Source organism: Etheostoma spectabile, chromosome 2 (genome assembly GCF_008692095.1).
Source record: "Etheostoma spectabile isolate EspeVRDwgs_2016 chromosome 2, UIUC_Espe_1.0, whole genome shotgun sequence".
NCBI lineage: Eukaryota > Metazoa > Chordata > Actinopteri > Perciformes > Percidae > Etheostoma > Etheostoma spectabile.
This window is the reverse complement of record NC_045734.1, coordinates 2,083,875-2,099,609: the sequence shown is the minus strand read 5'-3', so window position 1 is coordinate 2,099,609 and position 15,735 is coordinate 2,083,875. Positions and strand designations below refer to the sequence as shown.

Below are 15,735 nucleotides of genomic sequence, written 5' to 3'. Positions count from 1 at the left end.
TAGGTGTTCGAGAGCATCGTAGACCAGTACGCAGAGTTTGATGCTGACACTGTCCATTGTGCTGATGGATACATCACCCTATTTGCTGTTTTTGGTTGAAATCCCTTCAACGGTATCTTCTCCTACTCAAATGTTGTCTTTGAAACTCTCCCAAACCAAGGTTTCACTCATGGAGACGTCCACATTTCTTGCATTACAGTGACCATTTTCCTAATGCTGCTTTTTCAGGTTTGATGGAGAGCTAAGATGCATATTTCAACAAGCCCCTGACTATACAGTGAACACACCGTCATGTATGGCATGTCTTTTCAGGTTAAGAGCTCAGTTTCTTGTAAAAAAAAAAGTGTACAACCTCATATGTCTCATCCTGACAATCCCTGTGTCTACTGCGTCTTTGGAGAGGTCATATGAATTTGTATGCTGAAGCACATGAAAACCTACTTGAGGAACATGAGTGAGCTGGATCCAACTGTCAGACTTGGCCTTAATTTCCATTGAGAAGGAATTGCTGATGAAGTTAAAAACAAAGGACCAGTTGCATGACCCCGTCATCAACTAATTAATCCAAAAGGACAGAAGCGTGGACTTTGTTTTTGTATTTTAAGATTTATTTGGAAAAATTATCATTATATATAAAAATAGTCGTTCCAAAATGTCGTGATTGTGTTCACTGTCCATGGGTTGTAAGTGTGTATTGCTAATGATTACTGGGCATGTGCATGCTGTCATGATATGTAACATTAGTGACCACATTAAATGTAGTTGGTTTTGTGTGGTGCTATGGTTAGCTGACTTAGCCAAAATGGAATACTTGACGTATGTTCTAGTACTAAACACTTGCACATACAATACATGCATACTTTACTTGCACATAAGTATGTACTTCACATGCACAATCGTATATTATGCTGTCCGTCGTAAAGGTGGTTGCAGGGAACGCATTCTTCATCTTTACAGCTAGCTTGACATTATATTCTCCAGAATTATAGACAAACTGTACAAATATACCTCACTTGCACATTAATACTTCACTTGCACATAGACATACATATATACCTCACTTGCACATATACTTCACTTGCACATAGACATATATACATATATGACACGTATATGACACATACATTTACACTTCACTTTTACATAGATAGCCTTTACACTTCACTTGCAGTACATGCGCACTTTACTTGCACATACATGCATACTTCACTTAAACTTCACTTACACAGTGTAACACAGTGGAACCTAAAATAAATAAAACTTAACTGCAACACAGTTGCATTCATCAGTCAACAGACTTTTGCCGGCAAGTGAGCGAGGATTACTTATGTTAATTTCTTTAACACCATTCAAGTGAGTGAATACTAGTTTTTATTTTATGAGCTATTTGGGATTATGGGGTAATGCATACACAATAACAATAATCATTCAAATAAGCATTTGGGTCAATCCTATTAACTAGAGCTATTTGTTTGGCACTTTACTCATATGACTAAACTAAAGGTTTCAAAAGCAGACTTGTATTTATTTAAATCTGAATATAGAAACACATTGTAATAACTTCTTAAAAAGTAAACTATATCCTTTTACAGAAACATTTAAATGGAGCAGCAGTAGAATGCAGTGTTGATGCTGGCATGGAGACTAGTGACGTTAACTTCTGAGACAGGACGGATGGAGACAAGGTGCTGCTGAGAAGACAGGTAGAAAGAAAGGTATGAAATGATATATTGGACAAAACTTCACAATCGTGTATCAGAAACAAACATTATGGCTTACAAAGAATTTAACCTTTAAATTACTGTCACTGGGATAATGATCATTTTGCAACTGTCCTACATCTGATTCAATCACTATGGAACCACAATATTTACTGATCACCTGACAGTGGTGAATGTAGACTATTGAATTCCTGTTGTATTGGGAATTAAATTTCATACATGCATTTCCACCCACAGATGCTGGTTGTGTTTAACGTTAGCTGACATTAACAATATCCATGGAGTTGGCCGCATCTTTTTCTGATATTCATGTCTTACATTCAAAATATCTCAGTACTTACTGACTCAGTGATCTAATGTGAGCTAGCTCGTGCATAACAACCAAGTTAACAAGCCCAGCGCACTCACCTGTAGATGACAATGATGATCCTGATCCTGAATCATGATCGTTTGGTTAAATATAGATCCTCCACTCTCATGTTGTGCAGATGCCCTTGCTAGTTTTAGATTTATTTCAGTACAGACTGTATGTCCATCAGCTCATGTGAGGGAATGTTGTCACCTGCTGGTGTAGCTAGTAAATGCACATAACACAGATACTTTTGTACAGAGCCGCCTTGGTATGAATGGGACAAAAATCTGCAAACAAATGTCACATGGCCCACAAACTGACAGGAAGCAATCAATTGTGCAAAACCCATTTCACGTATACAAATGGATTCAGAAATGCATATATATATATATATATATATATATATATATATATATATATATATAATTTTTTTTTTTTATTGTGGTCTTTGAGAGGCTAGACCCTGCCTTTAAGTCTAAACATTTGTATAACAGTAAAATATAATAGACAGGAGAGTCAAAACTATATATTATAAAACATAAGAATCAACCAAAGAGAGAGGTGGATAGGGAGAGGGAAGGAGAGGGGACTATAGGAGTGTGAGGGGGTGGAGGTGGTGGGGGTGGAGAGGGGGGGTGGACTGCGGCGTTAGACTACGCTGTCAAGATGCGATGACACAGCTCGCTGAAGCCGTTATGGTCACACACACACACGCATACACACACACACAGACATGGTTCTCTATGTGTTAGGCAGGACAAATGTAACAAGTCATGGAAGTGTAATGTGCTGCACTCCTATACGTACAAAACAGGCTCTCACAAAGACTTGTGCGCACATACATGTACACAAGGACAGGACAGCACCAAAATTCTAGGCATTGCCCTTCAGTCTGAGGTAACGAGATCTAGTACTCCCTCTGTATTGCTCTCTTTCTCTCTCTCGCTCTCTTGCACACGCACACACACATGCTGTACACAATGACTGCAACTGCAAAGAACCATAAGACATAGAAAGACATTGCATACTTGGCTGATTCTTACCTCTAGAGTGTCAGATCATCAGTTCTGCGGCATTACAGGGAGTCAGTGGTTAGTAACTGAGCTGCTGTAGCCCAACTGCATGTCCTCTCTCTCCCTCTCTCTCTGCTGCGCTGTCCTGTGTGTGTTCCTTTATCTGCACTGCTCTTGCATCCTGTTCCCAGTTCCTAGGGGGTGGTAGCACAGTAGGACACTTTTCTCTCTTGTTAATAGATGTACTGACATTTCATCATTAATCGGCTGCTTTTGTATTAATTTACCCAGATGAGATGATTTAGTAATAAAAGAAATACTTTCTGTTTTTGCTACCAGTTACCACTACACAAAGAGAGATAGTCAAATTGACAAAACACACTCTTGCGTCAGTGTAGCCCGTCACTGAAAGCAGGTTTAAGTCATCCACCATGGACACTAAATTTAGTCACAAGGCTCTGTGCTTCTACCAGTTGTTTTCACCTTATATTTGCTTTTTCTAGGCAATATTACTCCATAAACCTTCATCTAATAGAAACTAATCAGTTAAAGTATGAATTACTGACATAAAACATGAATGACCTACAACTTCCTGATGTTAACTCAGTATTGTAATTGTTAATATCACCATTCCGCAGCGATCTTTTCCTTTTCCATTTCTGGATCGATGCTCAATGTTGCTGTATGACTTGTCTGTCTTGGGGAATCAATGTCTATGGTGCAGCTACTCTGTCTTTAGCTGCAGACTGTTGTACGTCCCAGTGTTGGAATCGGATCCAGTAAAATACAGCCATACTTTAAAAATGTCAGCATTTTAACCGTATTTAAGTGAGCTATTAGATAAATGTAGGCTAACGTTACCTGCTGCCAAGTAATGTTAACTAGCATCAAATGCAGAGATGCTTTTGAAATCACTCAGAGGGTGTGAGGAGGAGACAAAATGGAGTCCCCTCACTGTTCCTCTATTGCATCTAGCACATTTGTGATTTTGAGTAAAGCGTCTCGTTATTTTGCAAGTAACTTATTGTTTTTGGCTCTCACTGCAGGCAGAAGCCATACGTTAGTGGGTGTCAGGTCCAGGTCCCCGCTCTTAGTTCATGTGTGTTTTGTTTGTCTTGACTTCCTGTTTTATTTTGAAATACTCACCAGACGAGTTCCGCACACTGGCAGTGTTCCAGAGCTGCCAACTTTTCCAAAAACCTTGGAGTGAGATTTGGTGGGGCCAACCCACGTTTTGCGGCGTACAAAGCAATTTCTTTGGCTCATTCAGCATCATTATCCTTCAGGGTTTAAATTGGGATTTGTTATGTGTGGGAGGATTGGGGGGCTCTCCCTAGGGGGTATGCCCTCCCCTGGGAATTGTTTTGGAAAAATAAACCATTAAATAGCAATTTCTGGAGAGTTTTGTGCAAAGAAATGGATAAAGGTCGAGTCATATCTTACATGATATGTGCAAAACTGTATGGTTAAGAGCCTTTGCATTGTTGTTGTATCAACAGGTATTAGCATTTAGCATTTACGTACAATAGTGGTCCAACGTTTCCCAGTATCTGCACCCCCCCCCTTCCCACACACACACACTCACAGCTGGACCAGTCATAGCTTGCCTGGCAACCCAATGGCATAGGTTTTGTTTTCAGATTTTGTGAGGAGATGTATAATTTTGAGCATTAAACACATTCTGTACCTATTTTTACCCATTTCTACATCAATTTATGCTGGAAACAATTGAAAATATCGAAAAATATGGCCCTCAGGTGTTTTATTGGGGAAGTGGAAGTGGAAGTCTGGGACGGTGCCTAAGGAGTGGCAGACCGGGGTGGTGGTTCCCCTCTTCAGAAAGGGGGACCAGAGGGTGTGTACCAATTACAGGGGTATCACACTTCTCAGCCTCCCTGGTAAAGTCTACTCCAAGGTGCTGGAAAGGAGGGTTTGGCCGATAGTCAACCTCGGATTGAAGAGGAACAATGCGGATTCGTCCTGGCCATGGAACACGGATCAGATCTTTACTCTTGCAAGGATCTGGAGGGGCCTGGGAGTATGCCCAACCAGTCTCATGGTTTTGGATCTGGAAGCCGTACTCCGACCCGACTCCCCCGACACGAAACTAAGTGGAAGTCTGCTGGGACACAATGATGGGGTTTTCCGATTTCTAGGGTGTATCAATCTTTGATTAACCAAATGCGTAGCTTTGTTCCCTTTGCAGTATTAGCTGGAAACAATTGAAGTATGAAATAGCCCTGCAGGGTTTTTGGAATGTTGAATTGGACGGATTCTGAGGCGTAGCTGGGCGCGGGAAGGGTTGTTCCCTTCGGGGACCGATGGTGTCCATTCAGGGTATCACTTCTCGCCTCCCTGGAAGTCTCAGGTGTTGACAGCGGGTGTGTGGCGGTGAGAACCTCATGAAATGACCGGTTTCACGAACCGGATGGAGGATTCGATCGTTAGCTTGTCCTACCCTGGGGGGATGGTTAACCAGTACATGGTGTTTTGGATGCGGAGAAGGAGACGAGTCTGGTGGAAATGGAGAGCCGGCGGTATACTTCGGTTGAGGGTCCCTTCGTGCACCAAATATGGCCAAGCTGGACAAAGCTGGATGACCGAGGCAGCTCTCGATCTACCGGGCATTTTCGTTCCTACCCTCACCTATGGTCATGAAGGCTGGGTCATGACCGAAAGAACGAGATCCAGGGTACAAGCGGCCGAAATGGTTTCCTCAGGAGGTGGCTGGTGTCTCCCTTAGAGATAGGGAGAGAGAGCTCAGTCATCCGAGAGGAGCTCGGAGTAGAGACGCTGCTCCTTTGCTCGAAAGGAGCCAGTTGAGGTGGTTCGGGCATCTGGTAAGCATGCCTCCTGGGCCCCCCTAGGGAGGTGTTCCAGGCACGTCCAACTGGGAGGAGCCTCGGGAAGACCCAGGACTAGTGGAGAGATTATATCTCCAACCTAGCCTGGGAACGCCTCGAGATCCCCCAGTCGGAGCTGGTTGATGTGGCTCGGGAAAGGGAAGTTTGGTGTCCCCTGCTGGAGCTGCTGCCCCCGCGACCCGATACAGGATAAGCAGATGAAGATGGATGGATGGATGGAGGTCAAAGTACACAGTACATTGTAGATTATCTAATATGTCTTGCTCATGCCTAAGAGTAAATTGAATAAAATTGATAAAAGTTTAAAATAGTTTTGTTTTGAGATCAGTGTATTTCATAACTTATCTGACAACGCACAGTAGTATGCAGCTTTTAACACGTAGACATAGCACACCATTTAGAATTGATGCCGTGACATCATCCAGTTCATCCATGAAAAATACAACATTTCCTTTCACTGCTTTGCAGATGACGTCCATATTTACCTACCTCTGAATACTAAAACAAACTCAGTTGAAGCACTGAGAAAATGTCTGAATGTATAAAGTAAAAGACCGGATGTCAAATGACAAAAAACTGAAGTTATAATTTTTGGGGAAACGATGTCTCTGGTTTTAACAGTGCTCTTGGCCCAATATCCTCAAACTGCTGCCCATTTGTTAAAAGTCTTGGTGCTTTTGTTGACAATTCTCTTAAACTGGATGAACAGATTAGCTCAGTGGTAAAAACAAGCTTCAGCTCAGACTTCTTGGGAAGGTCAAGCCTTACCTGCCGCATAGCCAACTGGAAACAGTTGTGCATGCCCTGATCACAAATCGCCTGGACTACTGGATTGTACTATGGCCTCGATCAGTCTTCAGTTCGCCGATTACAATTAGTTCAGAATGCTGACCAGTGATGGGAATTACTGAATTACTGAATTACTGAAAAAAGTTTTTCTTTTTTCAGTAACGAGTAATCTAATTGACTACTCTTCACATCTTAGTAACGCCGTTACCGTTACTTGATCCGCCTAGAGGCAAACTTAATTTCTTCCTTGGTTAGTGGGCCGTGCACGAGACAAGCGCATAAATGCTGACAATTGAGGTTGAGTAAGATGGTAAGCCGAAAGATTTTCCACCGTGGTAGGAAAACACGGGAGAGGGGGGGGGGGGGGGGCACTCTAGAGAGGCTACTTGCTCCGAAGCAAATCGCTGTCACTCATCACACACACACACACACACACACACACACACACACACACACACACACACACACACACACACACACACAACACACGCCGGCTTGATGCACACAAAAGTGCACAAGTATAAACATCAGGGCACATATGTTATTTGCACTATAAAGAGTGAATACATTTTGTGTTAAGTGTCCATTTCATTATAATATTCAGATTTACCATAAATAATTGAACATACACTTGTATTTTATGTTCCGTCACATTTGAGCGTTTAAAAATGTACTTGAAAGTAACGCATTAGTTACTTTCTGAAGTCATTAGTTTCTACTTGTATCTAATTTAGTTACTTTGTGGAAAACGTAACTAGTAACTGTAACTAATTACTTTTTAAAAGTCTGATTTTGCAGACTCCAGTCAGAGCACTTAGGTCCACTGACCAGTTGATTTTGGACTGTCCTCTATCCAGACTGAGACCCAGAGGGGACAGAGCTTTTCCAGTAGCAGGTCCTAAGCTCTAGAACTCTCTTCCCCTCAACATAAGAGCAGCTGCTTCTACTGAGAGATTTAGATCTTTTTGCACTGGCTTTTATCATAAACTGAGCTGTGAAATTAGTATAGTTTTTATCTGTTGTCTGTTTTTATTGTTTTTGGCATATTCTGTTTTAGAAGGTTTTTTCAGCTTACCTTTTTTATCTTATGCTGTTCTCTGCATAGCACTTTGGGGCAGTAATTACTGTTTGTAAATGTCCTATATAAATAAACTTTGACCTTGACCCTTAGCTGGAGGGGAAGACAATCATTATTTATGCATGTATCTACATGATAACCTGGTTAATTCACTGCTTGTGTATGGCGCCACAACAACGTACAGCCTAATTAATTATTAAGTGCATGCAAGTCTGCAAGAAAGAATGTTATAAAAATGACTATATAAAATGAAAAACAACAGATTAGCCTACTACTTCTTCAAAAACAGTCAATTGAACAACAGCAGAAAAAAAGCGCACATTGAATGAACAGATGTTACATTAGATAGGCTATTAAAATTATTTTGGGAGAGCTAGTGTTAGCCAAGTGAATATGGACTGGCCATGACTTTGTGTGTAAACTAAATTAGCATAGGAATTAGCATTAGCATAATTTGTCACAGCACTGTGCAGAACCAAAACCAAAAAGACACATTAGCTAGCTAAAGTATTGCTGGACCAGGTTGTAGCAATATATTTTGATTAAAAAGCACACTCAGTGGCAGGGTGTCGGAGAGGTTGGCTCGTCGTGGCAGGATTTAATAACGTAATGCGTAACTGACGACAGATGTGACCGCAGGAGTGCAGGGGATGTATGTGTGTAATATATCAGTTTAAATTAACAAATGACAAAATGACAAACAAATCAAACATACTGTATGATATAACAAACGTGTAATTCAAATCTTCTTTTTCATCACCAAATTGCGTAACTATATATGTAAGTTACACTGTGTCTTAGAATGAGAATGACCCCCCCCCATTTCTCATTTGGTATCGACCAAGCAAGGCCGTCTGCTGTCTGCAGATGTGGATTGAACATCACAATCCCTTTGTCTTGTGCTACTTGTAGTCCACAAGTATAATTAGGTTTGGCCTTGATTGACAAATTTTTGATTTTGCCCTTAGTGTGGATTTTTATTAGGTCGAATTAACAATTAATTAAACAATTAACTGTCAGCTTTCATTAGCTAGCTGGCACTTTTTTGGACTAACATCATAGCCTGCTGGAGGTGTGTGAGTTTTTCTTCGTTTTGGTTGCCTTAACATTAAAGTCTCTCTTGAGCCATTTCAACATAGCATATTGATGGATGCACTAAAGAATACAGAGTACACAACTCCTTCTACTACCATATCATGTACTTGGCGGCCAACGGATTTTTGTTTTGAAATGAAAAAACCAAAACACCTTGTACGGCAGCCTCGGCCACAGTGTATGAATGTGTGTGAATGGTGAATGTTTCCTGTATGATGTAAAAGAGCTTTGAGTAGTTGAGACTAGAAAAGCGCTATATAAATACAGCACATTAGTAAATAGGGAAACGGAAAACGACCCAATCTCGTAATCGATTGTCTTTGATGTGTTATAGATGGAAATCAGGAATTAAAATACGTGTATATAAATCTCAACTTTACATTTTTTTGTGACTCGGAAGCAATCCTAAGTAGTAAGGCAAGTGGTTGTTTAAAAAAATGGTATGCTGGGGCGGCTGTGGCTCAGTATTAGAGCGGTTGCCTGCCAATCGGAAGGTTGGTTGTTCGATCCCCGCCCCTGCAGTCATTGTCAAAGTGTCCTTGGGCAAGACACTGAACCCCGAGTTGCTCCCGGTGCTGCGCATCGGAGTGTGAATGTGTGTGAATGTTTATCTGATGAGCAGGTGGCACCTTGTACGGCAGCCCCAGCCACAGTGTATGAATGTGTGTGAACTGTATCCTGTATGATGTAAAAGTGCTTTGAGTAGTTGTTAAGACTGGAAAAGCGCTATATAAATACAGTACATTTACATATGCTACTGAATGCTAATCTTAAAGTAAATAAAAAGCTGACCCCAGCTAGGCCTATGCTGTTTTTATATTTAATTAGATCACCAAACATATTGTTGTTTATCAATAGATGATGAATCAGTATGTAAAAGAAAATGCCTTAATCACTTTATTACTAATTCAAATGTTTAAGCTAACAATTTGAACTAAGTTTCACTCCTGCTCCCAGACTGGATCGTCTTTCGGCCGAAAAGTGTTGACAGGCCATCTATCTGAAAAAGGGGTTAACGCTTCTGAGGGCAGAGTGGGCAAAGTGTTGAGACGTATTCATTAACCCTACCACATCCTATCACATATCAGGGCCTTGTTTCAGGAAGCAGGCTTAACAAACTCTGAGCTTTATCCTGAGTTGAGTCTGAGAGGTGAAACTCAAAGTCTTTGGTTTCAGAACAACTGATAGAATTAGTTCAATCAACGCTGATTGTGTTGAACCTAATAGAAGGTCCAACATACTCAAAAACAAATCAATAAATTACAGGGTTTTTTTTATATAGTACTCAAAATGTGAGTAATTACTATTTATTAGGGATGAGCGAGTACAGCATTATCTGTATCTGTATCTGTTTACCACATGAAGTATCTGTATCCGTATCCGTACTCGGACTGGGCGGGGCCTAACCCGGAAGTGGACCGAATTTAACCCGGAAGTGGGTTGGGTTGTTTTGAAATGGGCGGGGCTTTAACCGGTATGTTATTTTAAGCCTGCAATTGATATGAGTTGATCAGAAATTGTTATATTTATTGCTGATTAGAAAACTATTTCCATGACAGCATCAGCATTGAGCTGCAGATCAGTGGTGTTGTCGTGGTAACAAACGAACTATATACAGTTTTGCAACAATAAATACATAATTGCAACAATGAAGTTGCAATTATTAAGTAAAATGTAATGAACAAGAGTTTTCATACTCAATAATATAACTTTCTTTTTTTAACTTTAAATTTTTCTATGATCTTTTTCTATTTTGGTTCTTTTTTATTTTCACACCAGGCATGTGTGAGTGTGTGTGTCTGTGAGTGAGTAAGAGATACAGAGAGAGAGAGAGAGACAAACAAAGAGAGAGAGAGAGAGAGAGAAACAAAGAGAGACAGGGGGGCGGGGGGTTGGAATGTGTTTGTGTGTGTATCTTAATTTGTAATATTATTCATTTATACCGCAACTGCCTTTTATTTTTATTTTTTTAACACAGCAAGAACGTTTCAGACTCTCAAAAAAACTGGTTAGAACCAGCAGGCAGTTTAAAAAAAAAAAAAAACTCTGACGGCAGAGATGCAACCCGAGTCGCATTCTACCAACACCATGTCTGAACAAACCCCACGGTTACCAGAAGTCTCCTGGTTACTAAGTTCTAGTTTGAACCTAAGTATAAAACAAACCTGAAGCTGAAGAAACCCTAAATGTTAACGGAAAAGCCCGCAGACCTGAGGGAGAGAGCTGTTCACTTCTCCGTGTGAGAGTGAGCACAGCCTGTTGGACACAACAACAAGAAGGAAGGAATCTGTGTTGTGGGGAGCTGGGACTAGCCTATCACAAAATAGTGTAGGGGAGGGGCGCTGTGACTAGCCTATCACAGAATAGTGTAGGGGAGGGGCGCTGTGACTAGCCTATCACAGAATAGTGTAGGGAAGGGGCGCTGTGACTAGCCTATCACAGAATAGTGTAGGGGAGGGGCGCTGTGACTAGCCTATCACAGAATAGTGTAGGGAGGGGCGCTGTGACTAGCCTATCACAGAATAGTGTAGGGAGGGCGCTGTGACTAGCCTATCACAGAATAGTGTAGGGGAGGGGCGCTGTGACTAGCCTATCACAGAATAGTGTAAGGGAGAGGCGTTGTGACTAGCACTGTGACTAGCCTATCACAGAACGGAGACACAGTCAATGAAGACTTGCATTGAATCCGAGTACAGATATTGACTCGCATTACTCGTATAATACTTGTACTCGGCAAAAGTGCTTTATCCGTACCGGATACTCGTTTCAGCCGAGTACTCGGCTCATCCCTACTAATGATAATGGTAGGGTAAAAAAATACCCAAAGTATTGTCCTGAAAATACCCAAAGTATTGTCCTGAAAATTAACTTATTTCTATTATATATTTATTTGATGTTTTCTGACCTCCTGTTTTTCTGCAGCATTTGCACCAACCAGAACTCTAGAAGGAAGTTAGTGTTAGTGTCTAAGTTAGGCCTCGGCCTTCGGGTCTCTGGGACTTTCACACTTTCAGGACATTACTTCGGATTTTTTTTTTTTACCATACCATTATAATTAATAATTATAATAATAATTAGTAGTAATTTCTCGCATTTTGAGTACTATATGAAAAAAAAAAACGTAAGGCCGAGGCCGCGGCCGTAGAGAAATTTGATTTAATACTGGCCAGGGTCGTTGCGGGAGCTGTATACACCCACAAAGGTGTGCAGTGCCTTGCGAAAGTATTCGGCCCCCTTGAACTTTTCAACCTTTTGACACATTTCAGGCTTCAAACATAAAGATATAACATTTTTGTTTTTTGTGAAGAAAAAATGGAGTGTGAAGTGGAAGGAAATCTATTGGATATTTTAAACTTTTTTAGCAAATAAAAAACTGAAAAGTGGTGCGTGCAAAATGATTGGGCCCCCTTGCGTTAATACTTTGTAGAGCCACCTTTTGCTGCGATTACAGCTGCAAGTCGCTTGGGGTATGTCTCTATCAGTTTTGCACATCGAGAGACTGAAATTTTGGGAAGGGCGGTTATTCTTTTTCGGAAGGGCAGTTACCCTTTTTCTGCCCTTCAGAAAAAGGGTAACTGCCCCTCTGAAAAAGGGTAACTGCCCGTTTGAAAAAGGGTAACTGCCCTTTTGAAAAACAGTAACTGCTCTTCCGAAAAAGGGTAACTGCCCATCCAAAAAAGGGTAACTGCCCTTCTGAAAAAAGTTAACTGCCCTTCCCAAAAAGAATAACCGCCCTTCCCAAAAAGGGTAACCGCCCTTCCCAAAAAGGGTAACTGCCCTTCCGAAAAAGGGTAACTGCCCTTCTGAAAAAGGGTACCTACCCTTCTAAAAAGGGTAACTAATCATTTGTTACTCTTTCAAAAACAGTAACTACCCTTTTGTTGTGTACCTTGTTACAAAGTGTTTCCTCCATTTTAGATATGAGGATGTATCTCCTGCCCCCAGTAGGGGCACTAACTTATAAAATGTTCCTGTGGGTCGTACCAGAGGGTAGGAACAAACAACTGATATGGTCGTAAGGTTTGGAGGACTCATTGGTAAAACACTATTGGACTCTATAAAATATATAATTTGGGAAAAATGCACTGCTTCAATGATCAAGTGACAAGTGAGGTCGGCTTGTCAGTGGAGAAGGAAGAACTCCTACTTTACTTAAGTAAAAGTAGAAATACCACAGTTTTGAAATTTTTTATAACAAGTAAAAGTTTTCTGTGTTCTGTTTTGTGTGTCTGTGAAACAGAGGCATGCATCTCTCTGTGCCCAGGATCGTTTTTTGATGCGGCCACTGGATGACGCCAAAGTTGATCTGTTTTTAAATCCTACACTCAGTGGACTTGTTACTGTAGTTAATAATAATCTCTAAACAAGTACAATACTACAACATATTTAAACCCAAGGTTGAGTAATAAATACCTTCCAGATAAGTTGCAGGCTGAGAGAGGAACAGAAGGAAGGATGGAAGGAAGTTAAAGATATTGATGCTGTTGGGTTCTTTGAGTTGGACGTGATTCAAGAACATTTTCCTGACTTTTTGCCAGTGATGCAAGAAATACTCTGATATCTTAAATAACCGAACATTAATGTGAAGACATTACAGGTTAGTCCTGCATTCAAATGTCTGCAGTGGTTTAGGAAAAGTACAGAAATATTATCAGTAAAATACACTCAAGGTACTGCAGTAAAAGCTATTTAAAAACTCACCAAAACTGGCGGTCGCATCATGATAAGTGCCCATACCAAATTAAAATAATTAAGCTCCTGCAGTACATTTAAAGTAATGAAACTTGGTACACATAATGTATGTAGCTCATTGGCGCCATACCCTAAATCCAACAGGAAGTCCGCCATTTGGAATTGACAGTTCAAAATTATTGTGATTTTGGCCATTTCATCATGTTGTACTTTAACAAACTCCTCCTAGAGATTTCAACTGATGGACTTCAAATCTTATCTGTGCCATCATAAAACCTTAAAGATGAAAAGTTATTAAATGACAAACATGGCGGCCACGACGTCTTGAGCGTACATTTTAATTTCTGCCAGAAATATCTCACGTTTGACAAGAGTCCAGGCCTGAGGACATCCACAGGCCAAAATTGACTTTGGTCATAGCATCCCATTTTGTCGAACAAATACAATATTGGATTGTATGACTCTGACAATGAACCAAAAAAACAGGAAACAAACGGAGGTATGGATTAACACAACATTTCTGTCACATCTACTGCAGTCAGATTTGAAGTGTTTACTTGAAAGGAATCACTGCACATGGGTAGGCTACGTGTTGGAATCCTTTAAATCTTCTGCAAACACAGAATAATGTTAATTTTTTGACTGCCAGTGAAAGTGTATAACATTACGCCACTCCTCCCTCTCATCTATGATGGTCACATCCACAACCAGGGTGGCTGCGCCCGTAAGGGTAAACTCAAGCACTCATTGCAGATCTTCACAAACCAATGGGTGATCTCATGCATTATCTGTCCATTATTATTAACCGTATATGGTTCAGACCCAAAATGCAGAAAAAGCAGCAGCCAGAATAGAGAAACAAAAATATCTTACTATTTATAACGCCAAGGAATACACACTGCAAACCTATTACCAGATGAACATAACAACTTAAAGAGCATTACAGGTAAAATACAAAAGGAACTAAACACGAGACAAGGCACAGCTGGAGGGGCTAGGGAACTGGAATAAATGATTGGTAACAAAACCTGGAAAACAAAAGGCCCTGACACACCACGCCGACGGCCAGGAACTAACGGCAACGAAGGCCCACTGTGGCGTCGGCCCACCTAGCCTTTGTCCTCCCCCAAAATTAGCACTCGAAGTAATACAAAATGACTACATAGAAGGACGATATGTATCAAATTATTATTATTATTATTATTTGACTTTAAAACCAAAAATACAATGAGTTAAAAACTCTGTAGAGCTGAGAGGAGCTGCAGAGTCAGGAGATAATTCTTATTCTTATTTTTCCAAAAATAGTCATATGCCGGGAATCCAGCACCACTCCAGAGTACTTTAAGCCCTGCTGGCACACACAGCTGACAACCTCGCAGGGGGCTGAGGTGGACACTGATTACGACGGCTGCGGACTAGTGTCGGTCGCACAAGTGGTTCCAGGAAAGTGGCTTCACGTGTCCACAACAATGCCCAACATCACGACTGCACAACTGAAGTCCACAGTGTCTACGGACACGGAGTGCATAAAGTTTGCCCGATTGTCCTAGACATGTAGTGGGACTCCGTTGCCTGTTGTGAGTCAATGATCGGTTAACACGGGTCGGCTATCGGTCAGGAAAAAAAATCCAATTAGCATCACTATCAAGTATAGTTTAATAATAAAGCAAAGTGAAATCTTTTGAGCGTAGTGGAAGTTAAGATAAACCTGTAAGTGTAATCATATCAAATTTGACTATTGCTCAACAAACTAATTGTTGTATTTGTCTAATGTATACAGTATGTGTATGTATACATACATTATATATATACACACACATATACAGTATATATACAGTATATACTGTTATATAGTACTGTGCAAAAGTCTTGGGCAGGTGTGAAAAAATGCTGAAAAAAATATAAAATGTATATAATATATATACATATAAAAATATATATACTGTTAATAATGCAGAATGCACAGTGATCGAACAAAAGAAAAACCTAAATCACATCAATATTTTTGTGTTACTACCCTTTGACTTCAAACCAATTCTTATAGGTAAACTTGCAAAAAGGCCGGTAGTCTGGCCAGAAGTGGTCTTCATAGAAGAATTGCCACCAAAAGCCAGACCTCGGACAAGTGACT

The 15,735-nt window shown here is 40.7% G+C and overlaps 1 protein-coding gene across 1 annotated transcript in view; it reads right to left on the bottom strand.

The window, feature by feature from the left end:
- LOC116695521 (glycine receptor subunit beta) overlaps positions 1-3,369 on the bottom strand; it is a 38,557-nt gene extending 35,188 nt beyond the window's left edge. The window contains exon 1 of the mRNA XM_032525826.1: positions 3,117-3,369. The gene's annotated coding sequence lies outside the window, so the exon portion shown is untranslated. The remainder of the gene's footprint in view (positions 1-3,116) is intronic.
- Between the last annotated feature and the right edge of the window lie 12,366 nt (positions 3,370-15,735).